Source organism: Anomaloglossus baeobatrachus, chromosome 3, assembly GCF_048569485.1.
Source record: "Anomaloglossus baeobatrachus isolate aAnoBae1 chromosome 3, aAnoBae1.hap1, whole genome shotgun sequence".
NCBI lineage: Eukaryota > Metazoa > Chordata > Amphibia > Anura > Aromobatidae > Anomaloglossus > Anomaloglossus baeobatrachus.
The window spans coordinates 37027311-37045628 of NC_134355.1; the positions used below are offsets into that span (position 1 = coordinate 37027311).

Below are 18318 nucleotides of genomic sequence, written 5' to 3' on the forward strand. Positions count from 1 at the left end.
GCTTGCCAGCATCTCCCTGGGTCAGTCCTGGACACTTCCTGTCTCTTGCTGAAGTCTTAACTCCACAGTTGCTGGGTGATTTTACATCCATGCAGTTCCTACTTGTAACAAAAGTCGTGCAACAAGGGAATAACACATTTTTTTCCAAAGTCAAAAGAATAGTTTGAGCCCATAGAACTGGCACTATATTACAGATCCTTGTTATTTTTACGGTGACAATTTGATAATTGTTTTTTTTTGTGTTTTTTTTTTGTTTTTTTTAAGGCGCAAATTAAGTTACCCAAATTATTTAAAGCAGTTTTCTGGTTTTGGAAAACCTCCTGTCTCTCAACTGGAGTTTGTTTCTCACCTTCCCCAGGACTAGCTCTGAGTCTTCTCCCGAGGTTTGTTATTGTCTGCAGCACTGATGTAATTTCTACAGCACTGCAGCCAATCAGTCAGTAGCAGCTCGTGCCGCCAATGAAGGGAGAACTCAGTGACTGCGGAGCGTTGGCCACATGGCGTCAACGCTGCAGATAATAGCAGACGCCAAAAGTGGTGGCGGACTGCAGCTGGAGGAGAGGGATTTTCCAAAACCAGAAAACTCCAATAACCTGAATCTTTTCTACTTATTTCTCGAACTGTAAATCTATTTTCTTTTGCAGAACTTGAATTGCTGTTGAAGAGTTTGTAAGGACAGGGTCATTGAAGAGGAGCTATAGACTGAAGTACATCACTCGCCAAAGGTAGGACTTTCAAAAAGTGACCTGATTTTGCAATTTGAGCTTCTATTGTGATATTTATGCAATCATGTACAGTTTGTGCAAATTGATTTGATGGCCCATCGCATTGCCCACGACAGAGGTCTGTAGCCCCTGAAATGGGAGCAGGAGTCCGGCCCCGTAATAGACTTCCCCGACTCTTCTACAGCACTCCAGCCAATCAGTAAGCAGCAGCCGCCAACGGAGGCAGAGTTCACTGATTGCAGAGCACTGGCCACTTGGTGGCATCAACGGTTTGATGGCCCATCGCATTGCCCACGACAGAGGTCTGTGGCCCCTAGAATGGGAGCAGCAGTCCGGTCACATAATAGACTTCCACGATTCTTCTACAGCACTGCAGCCAATCAGTGAGCAGCAGCCGCCAACGGAGGCAGAGCTCACTGACTGTAGAGCACTGGCCACTTGGCATCAACAATTTGATGGCCCATCGCATTGCCCACGACAGAGGTCTGTGGCCCCTAGAATGGGAGCAGCAGTCAGGTCCCATAATAGACTTCCACGATTCTTCTACAGCACTGCAGCCAATCCGTGAGCAGCAGCTTGTGCTGCCAACTGAGGCAGAGTTCACTGATTGCGGAGCACTGGCCACTTGGTGGAGTCAACGATTTGATGGCCCATCGCATTGCCCACAACAGAGGTCTGTGGTCCCTGGAATGGGAGCCCCATAATAGACTTCCCCGACTCTTGTTTTGAGTCGCCGGCCGCCTGGCACAACATACACGTTGCTTCTATTTGGCTAATAAAAAGAAGAGCGCCAGCTGGCGTTAGGTAATAGGCGGTCGTCCGGCTTTCATTCCAGCAGACCACTGTCATAACGTGCAAAGAAACTCTATTAGGCTATGTTCACATGGAACTTTTTGAAGCCGTAAAACACACATTTTTAAGTTGAAATCTCTCCTGAAAATGTTTCTTTGGGAATTTTGGGAGGAGATTTTTCTTCTCCTGAAGAATTTTTGATGCATTTTAGAAGTGTTTATTTCTTGGAGTGTTTTGGGGTTTTTTTTGTTGCCTTTTCATTTTACAGTTTGAGCATTGATCATCAGGAGCCGCTTCAAAGAAGTGAATATGCAATTTTGTTATTCCCACAAAGTTTTTTTCAAAATCTGAAGCAAGCCAAAAAAAAAATGTTCAAAACACTGAAACATAAGCAATAAAGCTTTTTTATTTTTGAAACAAGTAAGTTATTCAAACATTTTTTTAAGCAACTTTACAGGCTTTTTTTGGAGTGGGCAAAAAAAAAATCATTAAAGAGACTCTATCAGCAGGTTTTTGCTATGTAATCTAAGCACAGCATGATGTGATGTGTCACTTAACTGGTGTTTCAATAAAGTGTTTTATCAGCAGGAGATTATCACTACAGGACTAGGTGTCTCGTGCCTCCTAATCCAACCACACCGGCACCACTGATTGGCAGCTTTCTGTCGATATACAGTGTACATAGACAGCTGCCAATCAGTGGTGTGGGCGAGGTTATACACAATCAGTGGTGTTGGTGGGGTTATACACAATCAGTGGTGTTGGTGGGGTTATACACAGTCAGTGGTGTGGGTGGGTTATACTCAGTGATGTGGGTGGGATTATACACAATCAGTGGTGTGGGCACGGTTATACACTATAGGTGGTGTGGGTGGGGTTATACTCAGTGATGTAGGCGGGGTTATACACAATCAGTGTTGTGGGAGGGGTTATACACAATCAGTGATGTGGGTGGGTTTATGTATAATCAGTGCTGTGGGGTTTTATACATACAGTGGTGTGGGTGGGCTTATGTATAATCAGTGCTGTGGAGTTATATACAATCAGTAGTGTGGGTGGGGTTATACACAATCAGTGGTGTGGGTGGGGTTATACACAGCTCAGCATTCTGAGCTCTGCTAGATCCGCAGCAGAAAAAACTGTGTTTCTATCACAACTGTTGCACCTAGTAAACTAAGTGATACATCCCTGGAATCAGGGTCTCTGACCCTACATTATGCTGCTCTCAGCTTACATGCCTAAAACCTGCTGACGGATTCCCTTTAAAAACTCTATGTGCACATACCTTTATACTCACCTCTACTTGGCTCTCTTCCACCACCGCCGGGCCTCTAATCAGCCCCACTGTCTTCCCTCTACTATTTTCTTTTGTTTCTTGGCCTCCAGTGCTACCATTTTTAATAGACCCCATAAACATCAAGTGTGATGTGACGCACATCATTGGATTCAATGACATGCATCACACCCTGGGGGGCCCAAGTAAAAAAACGGCAGTACTCGAGAGCCCAGAAAAAAAAAAGTAAGATAGACGAGAGAAGACAGTGAGAATTCTGTCTGCTTGCTGCCACCACTAGATGGAGCTCTGCTGCCCGTATGCATGCAGTGCGCTTCTTAGCTCCCTCTAGTGGTGGCTTCAGGCAGACAGAAATGTAACATTTATCTCTATGTAAGAGGCTCGGAGCTCTGTATAAATTTATAAAGAAGGAATATGAAATGAATCAGTAGGTTTCAGACCTAAAGATGGAGGTTGGTGTAAGGCTAAGCATTAACTTCAAGTGTCTGCTGGATTTATTTGTAGCACAATGGAAAATGTGTAAAAATGCACTTGTCGTTGCTTACATTTTTCACGCAGTGCTTATTAATTCTGAACAAATGATTCTGAATATAAATTCAGCCCTGTTTTCATAAAAACTGCATTGGGAATAAAATCCATATTTTTGTGTGCTGCTGTGTTCTTTTTTTTTTTTTTTATATTCCGGCACTGATTTTGCTAAATATGCCTGTTAAATGAGATCCTTCTAAAATGCACCCCCGGGGCCTGAGCATTTTATTCAAGTTTTACAAAGGATATTTCTACAGCGCTTTCATGATCTAATTTGCACATTTGTATGTTGAAATCCCCCAGTGCGGCACCAATACGGTATCTTACAGTGAGAATCTGACTCCGCTCTCCTGTGCCCTGACAGTCCCCTTATCTACTACTTAGCAAGGTGCAGAAAATTATTCTTCCAAAACTCTTTAGAGGTAGTCATCTTTCCACTGTCGATAATCCAAAGAAAACTTAACCTGTGAGGGAGCGGAATGGCTGGAAGCTTCTATGTGCGCAGAGATAAACTGCTCGGTAGTGACAGCGGAGTAATCGTCAATTATCCGATATTTCCTTTACCCCTAGTAGCCACCGTCTCCGGACATCACTCTGATCCCTGCCCTCCGACCTCAGAAGTTTAATTCTTTGGTCCCCATCTTAACGGGGTTCTCCACTACTAGGACAACTCCTTCTGACTCTACTTATTTTCCCCAGTTAAAATAAAAGACACTGTACTCATCTCCCATTCAGGCGCCATTCCAATGCTGTCGTAATCGGGGTTTGGGGATCATGTGACATGGTGGCGTCACGCAATCCCCTTGTCCAACTTCTCACGACGTCTTCGGACCAAATGAGCAATAAGCAGGAAGTGAGTGGCAGCCGCCCCGTCACTTCCTGTTGATTAAAGGGATTATCCACTACTAGGACAACCCCTTCTGATTCCACTTGTTGTCCCCAGTTAACATAAAAGACCCTGTACTCACCTTCCATTCTTTCTACGTTCCAGCACTGTCGGTAATCAGAGTTCGGGGTTCACGTGACACTGGCATCAGTCAATCCCCATGTCCAATCTCTCGGCATGTCTTCAGACCAAATGAGCAATCAACACAAAGCGAGTGGCAGCCGCCAGGTCACTTCCTGTCGATTAAAGGGGTTGTCCACTACTAGGACAGCCCCTTCTGATTCCGCTCGTTTTCCCCAGTTAAATAAAAGACCCCATACTCATCTCCCGTTCTGGCGCCGTTCCAGTGCTGTCGTAATTGGGATTCGGGGATCATGTGACACTGTGGTATCATGCAATCCCCATGTCACGAAGGCAGTCGCCAGGTCACGTCCTGTTGATTAAAGGGGTTGTCCACTACTAGGACAGCCCCCTTTCGATTCCACTTGTTTCCCCCAGTTAAAATAAAAGACCCTATACTCATCTCCCGTTCAGGCACCATTCCAGTGCTGTCGGTAATCAGGGTTCGGGGCTCATGTGACTCTGTGGCGTTATGCAATCCCCATTTCCAATCTCTCGAGAACGTCTTCGGACCAAATAAGCAATCAACACGAAGCGAGTGGCAGCTTTTAGGTCACTTCCTGTTGATTAAAGGGGTTGTCCACTACTAGGACAGCCCCTTTCGATTCCATTTGTTTCTTCCAGTTAAAATAAAAGACCCTGTACTCCTCTCCCATTCTGGAACCATTCCAGCGCTATCGGTAATCAAGGTTCGGGGTTCACGTGACACTGTTGCATCACACAATCCCCATCTCCAATCTCTCACCATGTCTTTGGACCAAATGAGCAGTCAACAGGAAGTGAGTGGTAGCCGCCGTGTCACTTCCTGTTGATTAACTCATTTGGTCCAAAGGCGTGGTGAGAGAAGCCGGCGGTGATTGGATGCGGGGCTCACTTGTGGCCACTATATCACGTGAGCCCAGACTGCAGTTACCGACAGCACTGGAACAGTGCAAAAACAAGAGGTGAGTATGGGGTCTTTTATTTAAATTGAGGGGAAATAAGTGGAATCAGAATTAGTTAGTAGTGGACAACTTCCTTAAGGTGGGGAGACCATCATTACTGACGACAGTGAGCAAAGAATTAAACTTCTGGGGTCAGAGGGCTGGGATCAGAGTGATGTCTGGGAAAAGCTGGTTATTAGGGATAAAGGTAATAATGGACAAGTGGAATCAGAAGGGGTTATCCAAGAAGTGGACAACCCCTTTAATTTTGTCACCAGTTACTCTGAAGACGATATCGGGTAGTGAGGAACCAGTTCTTCAGGAGATTTTTGCATTTATTTGGTATCTTCATGATCATAAATCACCAAAATAACGAAAGGGTTTGTTTATAATGTAATAAAATGGATTAAAGATGGTGTTAAAATACAAAAAGCAAGTTTACCGCCTCTGCCCATCCCCAACCATTGCTGCCCTACTGCTGCCAGTTTACTGCTCGGATGTCATAGCAGTGACCAACATGTACAGAAGGACTCATGAGAAACCCTGAGTGATTGTTAGGTGAGTAACCTTGCTATTTTATTATCATGACCTATTACATGTGCACAATCCCTTTAAAAGGGTTGTCTTCTACTAGGACAGCCCCATCCGATTCCACAAGTTCCCCCCCAGGTAAAAAAAATAAAGCCTATACTCACCTCCGCGGCTGACATGGCTCCAGCGGTGTCAGTGGTTGTGTTCGCGGAGCTCACTTGACGTTGTGACGTCACGCGAGCACCACGTCCAGTCAGTGCTGGCTTCTGCCTCCTAAAGAGGTGATTTGGTGTAACTGGAAACTAAACTTGAAAATTATGAAACCAACACTTTTTCTGTATGTGCCCATAAAACTGATAATCATTACCCACTAAGGATCATGTTTGAACATTGGTGCATAGGCCAGGAAAGGTTCAAGCGCATGCGCCAAATATATCCATAGGACACCATTGACAATGTTAGGCTTAAATGCATCAAAATACTTAATTTTTAGGTCTACAGGGAAGTATCGCAAGAGTTAAAGGGGTTTTAAGGCATATTGTATTGCTGACGTATCCTTACCACATTATTTTAGATCGGTGAGGGATCTGACACTCGGCATCTCTACCGATATGCTGCTGAAAAGCAAGACTTTGACCGTTGTGGCTGTTCTCCGGTTCAACATATCGCCACCTATTCACTTTAATAGGTCATAATCTACCGCTGTGTTAGGTTGTGCGTGTCATAAGCAAAAAAAAAGGACTGTTCCTTAGGCCATTAGACTCTTCTATTAACATTTGCGGATAAACACCAGAGATTTGCAGCCAATTTTCCGGCACAAAGACCCCCAAAGCCAACTGCTGCAAATGGACATGAGTGGAGCTATCTGGGTGGTAAATGACCATATCACATATTTTATTATGATGTTCAGAGAAATAAACTTTGGTAGTAAATGAAAATGTATCGTTAACAGTCATTTATGGCTTCATGAAGCAGCAGAACCTGAGCGAGGGCCACAGGAGACCGACATTGGACAAGATCTGAAATGAGAGATTTAGCCAATCATGCGTGATAAATCCACCGAGATCAGAAATAATACCATCAACATGCTAATTGTCTGTCTGCAGAAAAACAGCGCTCACTGCTGCTATTAATTATTTCTAGAAATTATCTTCATTCAGGGGCCTTTAGTTATCAAATACAAGTGCACACAATGGGGCAGACCATGTGCAGCTTTCTCATCAGGTCCCATATTCTTATAGAGGGGTTCTCGTTCCCCAAGATGTAGGTAGGATTTTCTTCACTCATGGAAAAAGTTATGTTCTCTGGCCAATGGTCCAAGTTCATGCACCATGCTTGGATCAGAAGACCTTTAAGACAGTTGTGGTTCAGGTCAGGAGATATGAAAATCGGACCGGGTCTTCCAATCTGAGCATGAGTTGTGATTTATAATCATTGAAAAAAGCCTGGACAAGGCCAAATTGTTGTCTGGTTTCTCCCTTCATCACACAGTACCCATGGCACATGCTCTAGTGTCCCCCTGGTTTAGGTTGAAGACTATTCAATTAGTCAAAGGTCAGCTAGGAGGTCCCCAACTACTTGGTGATCGGGTGCCCTATCCAAAGTTTTCTTGGGTCTTGTCCTTTGGCACACAGTGCCCATGGCACATCCTCTGGTGGCCCCCTACTGATAGAGGTTGAAGACTATCCAATTAAAGAAAGGTTAGCGGGGAGGTCCCCAACTCCTTGGTGATTGGGTGCGCTATCCAAAGTGGTCTTGGGTCTTGACCAGTGTTCTATTTAGGAAAAAAACAGAGCTTGTTTTAGAACAATGGCCAGGGATCCACTAAGAGTAATTGACTATGCCACACTTGGCACACACCTTCCTTCATCGGAAAGCACAAATAATTTTTGTGTCACTGTCACCAATACTGTTTTATCAACACATGATGGTCCTTCTGGAACCTGAAGTTGAAGTTACCTGTGGAGAAACAAGGGATCAGAAATGTTATTGTCTTAATGTTATGGCATTGTCCAAGACTTTCAGTTGATGGTCACCAATGTATTTTTAATGGGGTCCATCCTCAGAAAAAAAAAGATGTAGCAGTAATCACCGGATTCACAAAGTCTTATTTGTTGACTAAGCAAATTAATATTCCTGTGCATGTATTGGTGGAGTATACATGCCAAAAGTCCATATTTTACAAGTACAGTCATGGAAATCAGGCACACGTGAGGTATTTCTCTGTTTGGATGGTGTTCCTCAAGGGTGGGGGTTACATATTAAAAATTTTGCAGTGTAAATGGTGACTATGGTGATGTTCCTGGAAATTCTTCTTCTAAGGATAAACATTCAATTTAAATTCCCCTTTAAATAGTTAAATAGGACCGGTCATCCAGTCAGAAGTAGTTATTGCTCTCATCTCAATCCCTTGGCTGCCTAACCATGGTTGGAGAGATATGTGCCGTGATTGAGCCTTATTACGGGCCTTGGTATGGGCCTTATTGAGCTTACTTTTATGGTCTTTATCAAAGGGGTGTAGCTCACAGGATCCTCTGGGGCGTGTCTCACAGGATTTTATGGTCTTTATGACAGGGGTGTAGATCACAGGATCCTCTGGGGAGTGTCTCACAGGATTTTATGGTCTTTATGACAGGGGTGTAGATCACAGGATCCTCTGGGGCGTGTCTCACAGGATTTTATGGTCTTTATGACAGGGGTGTAGATCACAGGATCCTCTGGGGCGTGTCTAACAGGACTTTATGGTCTTTATCAAAGGGGTGTAGCTCACAGGATCCTCTGGGGCGTGTCTCACAGGATTTTATGGTCTTTATGACAGGTGTGTAGCTCACAGGATCCTCTGGGGCGTGTCTCACAGGATTTTATGGTCTTTATGACAGGGGTGTAGATTACAGGATCCTCTGGTGCGTGTCTCACAGGACTTTATGGTCTTTATCAAAGGGGTGTAGCTCACAGGATCCTCTGGGGCGTGTCTCACAGGACTTTATGGTCTTTATCAAAGGGGTGTAGCTCACAGGATCCTCTGAGGCGTGTCTCACAGGATTTTATGGTCTTTATGACAGGGGTGTATCTCACAGGATCCACTGGGGCGTGTCTCACAGGACTTTATGGTCTTTATCAAAGGGGTGTAGCTCACAGGATCCTCTGGGGCGTGTCCATTTGGAAAAGACCATAAAATGTAGCACTAAATAATAAGGCCCATATCTCTAAAACTGTATGGAGGATTTAAAAAAGAAAAAAAGAGGAATACTCAGGAGACTGGCGGGAATACAGTAAGTGTAAAAACGGGCCTTATTTTACCTATAAACAGGTTGTCTTAAAAACACAACATAACTGATTCTTGGATCTCAACAGCACTTCTAACAAAACCATTGGGTTGTCTAATAATTTTCAGATTTTTCGTGAACCTCATTGACTTCACCAACCTTATTTTTACCCTACATAATAAGTATTATCTCATTATTAGCTATTTTAGCCCTTAATTATCTATACCTCCAAATCAAACCGAGAAGAAATGGCTACCAGCATACGGAGGATTGGCCGCTACACAAGCTATTATTGCGGAGGCTAAAGTAAAAGTGGAATATGATTATGGCCGGTCGGAGTGTAAAGGTCAGCATGTTCCATTCTTACAAGATAAATAACTCCTCGTGTACCCCATGTAGGTGTCAGGGCTTTTCTTACATAGGATCCTGGAGTTCATTACCAGCGGGTATGTTGTAGGAGTCCACCATGAAACAAAAACCGGTAATGTGTCTGCTTATGTTAATGCCGCGTATCCCTGCTTCTATTCATAGCCTCACAAGTGCCTCTAAAAGAAACATTTCCTTCATTATTTTCTTAGTCTTGCGCCAAATCCCTGCCCGGGCTCGTGTTCACCGCAGGTTTGGCTGTGGGGTCAGGGACTGTCGGCATTGTTGTTGTGTTGAGGTTGCAGCTGGACACACAAAGTGTTGTGATTAGTTGTCATGATGACAGTGTCATCCCGAGCGCAGCTGACGAGCGGCTTTATATAGAACGTGTCACTACAGCTCACTCCATCTGCTGCTTTTCTACCTAGAATGTAAAAAATGCTTTCAGGACGGTAAATCTTATATTACATGTTAGTAATGGTTTACATCAAAATGGAAAAAATGAATGGTGATCTCTAAATCTATGTATCTGGGGCTGAGGTCCGGGCTCTGTGCAACTGGTCATGTTCTTCCACTAAACACCCCCCTCCATGTCTTAAAGGGCCTTACTCAAACAGCTCCCACAAAGATGGAGGCTACAATTCTTTACATTGTCTTGTGCTACAACATTTAGATTTGCTTTCATGAGGACGACCCCTGATAACAGCCCAGAGCATTATCCTCCTCCACCAAATTGTACAGGGGGCACAGTGCAGTCAGGCAGGTAACGTTATTTGACATTCACCAATCCATCATGCATCAGCTGCAGATAAAGCAGTGTGATCCATTGCTGCACCGAACACGTCTCCTCCAGAGTCCAGTGGTGGTGGCTTTATCCGATGTTCAGCTTTGTGCTTGGTGATATACAGCTCGGCATTGTGCTTAGTGATGTATGGCTCGGCATTGTGCTTAGTGATGTATGGCTCGGCATTGTGCTTAGTGATGTACGGCTCGGCATTGTGCTTAGTGATGTACGGCTCGACATTGTGTTTAGTGATGTACGGCTCGACATTGTGCTTCGTGATGTATGACTTGGCATTGTGCTTGGTAATTTACGGCTTGGCATTGTGTTTAGTGATTTACGGCTCGACATTGTACTTGGTGATGTACGGCTCAGCATTATGCTTAGTGATGTACGGCTCGGCATTGTGCTTGGTGAAGTACGGCTCGGCATTGTGCTTGGTGATGTACGACTTGGCATTGTGCTTGGTGATGTACGGCTCAGCATTGTGCTTGGTGATGTACGGCTCGGCATTGTGCTTGGTGATGTACGTCTCAGCATTATGTTTAGTGATGTACGGCTCGACATTGTGCTTGGTGGTGTATGGCTCGGCAATATGCTTAGTGATGTACGGCTCGGCATTGTGCTTGGTGAAGTACGGCTCGGCATTGTGCTTGGTGATGTACGGCTTGGCATTGTGCTTGGTGATGTATGGCTCGACATTGTGCTTGGTGGTGTATGGCTCGGCAATATGCTTAGTGATGTACGGCTCGGCATTGTGCTTGGTGATGTACGGCTCGGCATTGTGCTTGGTAATGTACGGCTCGACATTGTGCTTGGTGATGTACGGCTCGGCATTGTGCTTGGTGATGTACGGCTCGGCATTGTGCTTGGTGATGTACGGATCGCCATTGTGCTTGGTGATGTACGGCTCGGCATTGTGCTTGGTAATGTACGGCTCAACATTGTGCTTGGTGATGTACGGCTCGGCATTGTGGTTGGTGATGTACGGGTTGGCATTTTGCTTGGTGATGTACGGCTCGGCATTGTGCTTGGTGATGTACGGCTCGGCATTGTGCTTGGTGATGTAAGGCTCGGCATTGTGCTTGGTGATGTATGGCTCAGCATTGTGCTTGGTGATGTACGGCTTGGCATTGTGCTTGGTGATGTATGGCTCAGCATTGTGCATGGTGATGTACGACTCAGCATTGTGCTCTTTGAGGTATGGCTTGGCATTGTGCTTGGTGATGTACGGCTCGGCATTGTGCTTGGCGATGTATGGCTCAGCATTGTGCTTGGTGATGTACGGCTCAGCATTGTGCTCTTTGAGGTATGGCTTGGCATTGTGCTTGGTGATGTACGGCTCGGCATTGTGCTTGGTGATGTACGGCTCGGCATTGTGCTTGGTGATGTATGGCTCGGCATTGTGCTTGGGGATGTATGGCTCAGCATTGTGCTTGGTGATGTAAGGCTTGGCATTGTGCTTGGTGATGTATGGCTCGGCATTGTGCTTGGCGATGTATGGCTCAGCATTGTGCTTGGTGATGTACGGCTCAGCATTGTGCTTGGTGATGTATGGCTCGGCATTGTGCTTGGTAATGTATGGCTCGGCATTGTGCTTGGTGATGTATGGCTCAGTATTGTGCTTGGTAATGTATGGCTCGGCATTGTGCTTGGTGATGTACGGCTCGGCATTGTGCTTGGTGATGTATGGCTCGGCATTGTGCTTGGTGATGTATGGCTCGACATTGTGCTTGGTGATGTACGGCTCGGCATTGTGCTTGGTGATGTACGGCTCGGCATTGTGCTTGGTGATGTATGGCTCGACATTGTGCTTGGTGATGTACGGCTCGGCATTGTGCTTGGTGATGTACGGCTCGGCATTGTGCTTGGTGATGTATGGCTCGACATTGTGCTTGGTGATGTATGGCTCGGCATTGTGCTTGGTGATGTATGGCTCAGTATTGTGCTTGGTAATGTATGGCTCGGCATTGTGCTTGGTGATGTACGGCTCGGCATTGTGCTTGGTGATGTACGGCTCGGCATTGTGCTTGGTGATGTATGGCTCGGCATTGTGCTTGGTGATGTACAGCTGCAGCTGCTCGGCCATCAAGCTCCTGGTGGGCGCAGTGTTTGTACTGATGTTACCAGAGGAGGTCTGGACTCTGTAGTTATGGGGTCAGCAGAGCATTGGTGACTTTTTCGCCCTCTGCTCCTCAGCACTTGGACCCTGCTCTGTAATGTTACGGGGGGGGGGAGTCTTCATTTTATAGCTGAGTTGCTGTGACTCCTTCAAGTTCTCAATACTATCATTCACAGGTGATGGGGAAAGATTTAGGAGGAAGAAATGTCATGAACGGACTTGTTACATCGGTGACTCCTATACCCCAGGGGCAATGGGACCAAATGAAAAACCGGACACGTGCCCCAATAGTTTCGCCAAATTGTGTAGATGGAGAGAATATATATAGATAAAATGATAGATAGAATGTACGGTATATATATATCTTTGGCCTTTGGAAACACCGCCCTCATACACAGCCTCTACAGTAGAGCTACAGACGCTCTTAGTGCCGCCATATGGTGCCAATGCATGGCTCTGCATTATGAAGCCAGGCTTACAGGGGAAAATATCTCTGTACTATGTTAGTGGATAGAATGAGGCACTTTTTTTTTCTTCTGTTGACTTAATGAACAGAATTCATTAAAAAAGAAAAATCTGCATTGGTTCCTATGAAAGCGGGAACATACGGAGCACGGTATTGCTGCGTGGACTTTTACCGCTGCCGTATTCACGTTATATGGCCGCGTGCATGAGCCCAAATTGTGTCTAATGTCATAAACCGCTTTAATAGGAGCGGCCGTGCGGCCTGAACATCCGTCCAAACATCCATTAGGCCCCGGTATGTGCTCAGCTCCTAATACATAAAACAGCAGTAAAGCCATTCCAGAACCCGCGCAGAAACAGCAGAAGAGCCGGGGTTTAGAATTCACATTGTAATTATGTTTTCACACAGGAAGGGCGACACCTGCGGTTTTATGTGCAATCTTTTCATCCCGGTAATAAAATACACCTGTAATTGAATATGTTTCTCTCTGGATTATTCTAATTCAATATAATTAGCAGGAAATCTCGGTGAATGGCGCTCATCGCGCTCGTAGCGGAAATCTTTGTATTGTGAGCGTTCTTATGTACGAGTAAATATCATAACACAGCGTTTCAGTTTTTGGTTAGGGCATATTCACAGCTGGATTACAGGGGGGGGGGGATGTGGGGAGGGGATGAGACCCAATGTCGAAGTCAGGAACCTAAATTCTACCTGACTCATCATTATGGCAGCCATGAAAAGAAGACATGAGCTTGGAGACAGGATAGATGGACCATGCTCGGGTGCTCAGTAGTGGTAACTAGTGATGAGCGGGCACTACCATGCTCGGGTGCTCGGTACTGGTAACTAGTGATGAGCGGGCACTACCATGCTCGGGTGTTCAGTACTGGTAACTAGTAATGAGCGGGCACTACCATGCTCAGGTGCTCTGTACTCGTAACTAGTGATGAGCGGGCACTACCATGCTCGGGTGCTCGGTACTGGTAACTAGTGATGAGCGGGCACTACCATGCTCGGGTGCTCGGTACTGGTAACTAGTGATGAGCGGGCACTACCATGCTCGGGTGTTCAGTACTCGTAACTAGTGATAAGTGAGCACTACCATGCTCGAGTGCTCGGTACTGGTAACTAGTGATGGACGGGCACTACCATGCTCAGGTGCTCAGTACTGGTAACTAGTGATGAGCGGGCACTACCATGCTCGGGTGCTCAGTACTCGTAACTAGTGATGAGCGGGCACTACCATGCTCGGGTGCTCGGTACTGGTAACTAGTGATGAGCTTGCACTACCATGCTCGAGTGCTCGGTACTGGTAACTAGTGATGGACGGGCACTACCATGCTCAGGTGCTCAGTACTGGTAACTAGTGATGAGCGGGCACTACCATGCTCAGGTGCTCAGTACTGGTAACTAGTTATGAGCGGGCACTACCATGCTCGGGTGTTCAGTACTGGTAACTAGTGATGAGCGGGCACTACCATGCTCGAGTGCTCGGTACTGGTAACTAGTGATGGACGGGCACTACCATGCTCAGGTGCTCAGTACTGGTAACTAGTGATGAGCGGGCACTACCATGCTCGGGTGCTCAGTACTCGTAACTAGTGATGAGCGGGCACTACAATGCTCGGGTGCTCGGTACTGGTAACTAGTGATGGACGGGCACTACCATGCTCAGGTGCTCAGTACTGGTAACTAGTGATGAGCGGGCACTACCATGCTCAGGTGCTCAGTACTGGTAACTAGTGATGAGCGGGCACTACCATGCTCAGGTGCTCAGTACTGGTAACTAGTTATGAGCGGGCACTACCATGCTCGGGTGCTCAGTACTGGTAACTAGTGATGAGCGGGCACTACCATGCTCAGGTGCTCAGTACTGGTAACTAGTGATGAGCGGGCACTACCATGCTCGGGTGCTCTGTACTGGTAACTAGTGATGAGCGGGCACTACCATGCTCGGGTGCTCTGTACTGGTAACTAGTGATGAGTGAGCTCTACCATGCTCACGTGGTGAGCACCGTAGTGATCCCTTATCAATAGTTACATGTACTGAGCACCCGAGCATGGTAGTGCCCGCTCATCACTAGTTACCAGTACAGAGCACCCGAGCATGGTAGTGTTCATTTATCACTAGTTATGAGTACTGAGCACCCGAGCATGGTAGTGCCCGCTCATCACTAGTTATGAGTACTGAGCACCCGAGCATGGTAGTGCCCGCTCATCACTAGTTACGAGTACTGAGCACCCGAGCATGGTAGTGCCCGCTCATCACTAGTTACGAGTACTGAGCACCCGAGCATGGTAGTGTTCATTTATCACTAGTTATGAGTACTGAGCACCCGAGCATGGTAGTGCCCGCTCATCACTAGTTATGAGTACTGAGCACCCGAGCATGGTAGTGCCCGCTCCTCACTAGTCTCAACCATTTTGAGTGCAGCTGTAAAGAATATTGCATTCACCAACTTGGCAATAAGCTGGTGGAGAGCGTCATCACTGGCCCAGGAGCAGGATCGTGTAATGGACACTTAATACTACAGTATAGTCAACTCTGTGGTATTAGAATGTTTATTTCAATTAGAGAGTTTGATCTTTGTTTTGATAGTTAATTTTTTTTATTGTTCTTTTTGTTTATTTTATTCTTTTGTTCATTGTTATATTTATCTGGCAGTTCATAAACTACAAAAAGTTGACATATTTGATTTCCTATTTTTGTTTTCTTGCCAAATATTTTAAATGCTGCCCATAGAGGATGTAGAGTACCGTATATTGCAGACTTCACATACTGAAGCCTCTGCAGCTTTGCCAGATAATTGTGAAATGTATCTAAATAATTGCTGTATTTTTGAGCTCACCCTTTTTTAGCAGTTGGGTGGCACCTTCTGTTTTGCTACCCCATTTAGACCCTATTATTGTCCATTTGTCTGCCTGGGCGCTGTTGTACTCCGGCTGTCATCATGGGTACTATGCTGTGATCGTGACCTCGCACCTGCCAAGGCACAGTGCACATAACAACCTCTTTCCATTCTAGGACTGGGGGGAAAATGTATTTTATAGAGAAGAGCAAGATATATTTTTCTGCTATGATTATTATATATTTCTCTTTATCACCTGAATTAGGAAACTCAAAAATTGCTCAACTGAAGCTTGTTCACATCCAGTATTCACCATTCCCACTGACGAAGTTCTCCAGAATATTGCACTACCACATAACCCTCCTCATCTCTACTGTAATTACTACCCTACGTGGGCTTTGTCATATGCAGATGATGTTGCACTAATTTTTACAATCCAAATCTCCTGTTAATTTCTCAAATACTTCTTTAGTGCTGCACCAGTTCTCTGGAGCATATTAAATTTCTTCCAATACTGAAGGGGTTAAGGTTCATGTCTATCCTGCAGTGATCTAACAGGTAGTTGTAATCTCAGCTGCAACCACTCCCTTATACTATAAATATCCACTCCTCACTCCTTCCAAAGCCGGCTATAACGCATACATATGCTGTCCACTTGGAAGGAGCCAGTCTTTGGAGAAAACTGAAGTGTTTCTTCTGTTGCAGCTGAAAAGTTTATGCTGAAGTGTCATTTGTTGGGTCTTTCCTCACCTGTTTGTCTCTCCTACATCATGTTGCCTTATTGCAGTGGCGAAGCTAGCATCTCTTTAGCCTTCACTAGTCAGGGTGAGTTCAGGGCCAGTGAGGGCCTAGGCACGTGTGCTGCAGTCAGCAGGCCCCCACCACCCTGTGCTGCAGTCAACTGGACCCTCCAACACCCGGAGCTGCAGTCAGCCGGCCCCTCCACCACCATGTGCTGCAGTCAGCGGGCCCCTCCACCACCCTGTGCTGCAGTCAGTGGGCCCCTCTACCCCTGGCGATCTTCAACTCATAGAGCGCCTACCGCTACTTGCTGGATGCTGCGTGCTCGCCAGCTCCGCATTGCCCGCAGCACTGTGATGAAGCGCAGAGTGATGACCTCATCACGCTGGGACACAGGATGACACGCAGCCTCCCTGCTCTGCTCCGCTCACAGTGCCTCCCACCACATGGCTAATTTGCATGTGATGCCCTGGAAGGGCTTCGCACGCACCTTAGTCATGTGCACTAGTGGCTGAAGCGACATGGCCGGGCCCCTCTGCTGCGGCTGAGACTGAGGCTCGGTGAAGGGGGGGGTCGAGGCTTTATAAAGCTAAGTAATTACCCCAGGCTCGGCCGGGCCCCCCCTCTTCACCGGGCCCGGTACACGAGTCACAGCTGTAATGCCCTGATGGCGGCCCTAGGAGATGACCCCGCTCCCCTCTACCTAGCGCCAGGGCCTTCAATTGTACTGTTACCCTGGTGTTTTTTCTATGTTATACCACTCTCCGGGTGCCTTCTTGGTCCTTGCGCAATATGTGTAGTGACATCGTGACAATAGTAGTCATACGCCTTAAGGCCCCGTTACACGCAACGACGTATCTAACGATATATCGCCGGGGTCACGGATTCCGTGACGCACATCCGGCATTGTTAGCGACATCGTTGCGTGTGACACCTATGAGCGAGTGTTAACAATGGAAAATACTCACCAAATCGTCCATCGTTGACACGTCGTTCATTTTAAAAAAATCGTTGATTGTTGAGGACGCAGGTTGTTCGTTGTTCCCATGGCAGCATACATCGCTATGTGTGACACCTCAGGAACGACGAACAACAGCTTACCCGCGGCCGCTGGCAATGAGGAAGGAAGGAGGTGGGCGGGATGTTACGTCCCACTCATCTCCACACCTCCTCTTCTATTGGGCGGCCGCTTAGTGACGCCGCTGTGACGCCGCACGAACCGCCCCCTTAGAAAGGAGGCAGATCACCGGCCAGAGCGACGTTGCAGGGCAGGTAAGTCCGTGTGACAGCTCCTAACGATATTGTGCGCCACGGGCAGGGATTTGCCCGTGACGCACAAACGACAGGGGTGGGTATGCTCGCTAGCGATACCGCTGCGTGTAAAACCCCCTTAAGGATCTACAGTTATAAAATTTTGGAAAAAGCAGTGACGACTGTGAAGCTTTCCAACATTGGATTACAAATCGTCTGCCAATCCTCTGTGGTGATCCTCACTTGTCTTTCCTTACCCTACTGCATCCAATCACTGGCCTAAGTGGGGATTGACATAAGACCGCTGAGACCAGTGATTGGTTGCAGTGGTTACATTGGTAGAGTTAATGTCTGTTGCTGCAGCAAGGTAATGAAAGAAAAGTGGATAGCACTGTAATAGAATTTGATTTTATGCCTTATCCCCCTTTAGCACAATTTACTCCTGATCTTGGAAAACCATTAATAAGCTGCTTCCTGTAGTCCGAAGATTTCACCTAATGTGAAGTCCCCACATCATGAAAAAAATCTATGATTTTGGTGCAGAAAAGGAGTTGATCCCTCATCCTCCATCTGTTGCTGGGTTTCTGTTCGTCTATGACACCATGTTCCCAGGCCTTACAAGCTCGTTGAGATGGTGGGCACCGACGCTCTTCCCTGCTCATCTTCGCTGCTCCCAC

The 18318-nt window shown here is 46.4% G+C and overlaps 1 protein-coding gene across 3 annotated transcripts in view; it reads left to right on the forward strand.

The window, feature by feature from the left end:
• ESRRG (estrogen related receptor gamma) overlaps positions 1-18318 on the forward strand; it is a 1119561-nt gene that overhangs the window by 587928 nt on the left and 513315 nt on the right. For all 3 annotated transcript variants that reach the window (XM_075339129.1, XM_075339124.1, XM_075339125.1), the window contains exon 4: positions 645-725. The gene's annotated coding sequence lies outside the window, so the exon portion shown is untranslated. The remainder of the gene's footprint in view (positions 1-644; positions 726-18318) is intronic.